Raw genomic sequence first — 534 nt, 5'->3', positions numbered from 1 at the left:
AGAGAAGTGTGTCTTTCTTTTGACAGAAACGTAATACGGGGCACCATCTGGACTCCAGAAACTCCAGACTGGAGGTTTGCTGGGTAGGAAAGGAAATCACACGCAGAAGATGCTTCTAATAGAGGGCGGTAGTGAGCGGGTGCAGCCGAAGCAAGCCCGAGCGGGTATCCGCGAAGCAGGGGCGCTCGGTATTGCGTAGGCGGGCCAGCGACGAGCTCATCAGCGAACGGGCCTGCAACACTCTCCAGAACATGTTTTTCGTCTGCGGGGACCTGGGGGTGCAACCCCAGAATGCTTTTAATAGTGGACATTATTCGGTATACCGATTTTTCTGTGCAATTTAACCGTTGGTTCTGTGGATTTGCTGATTATGTCTGTGCTATTCTACCGCTCTCGTTTGCTGTCCATACATCAGCACTGAGGGATGATGTACAGACACCATCATCTCAGTTACATCACCATTCTGTCGTGATGTACGCGCATGATGTGGCATGTGGCTACCACAGTAGAAATAATGCCGCCACATTCGCACTT

This window comes from Phytophthora parasitica, assembly GCF_000247585.1.
Source record: "Phytophthora parasitica INRA-310 unplaced genomic scaffold supercont2.71, whole genome shotgun sequence".
NCBI lineage: Eukaryota > Oomycota > Peronosporomycetes > Peronosporales > Peronosporaceae > Phytophthora > Phytophthora nicotianae.
Note: the sequence above shows the minus strand (reverse complement) of the source record.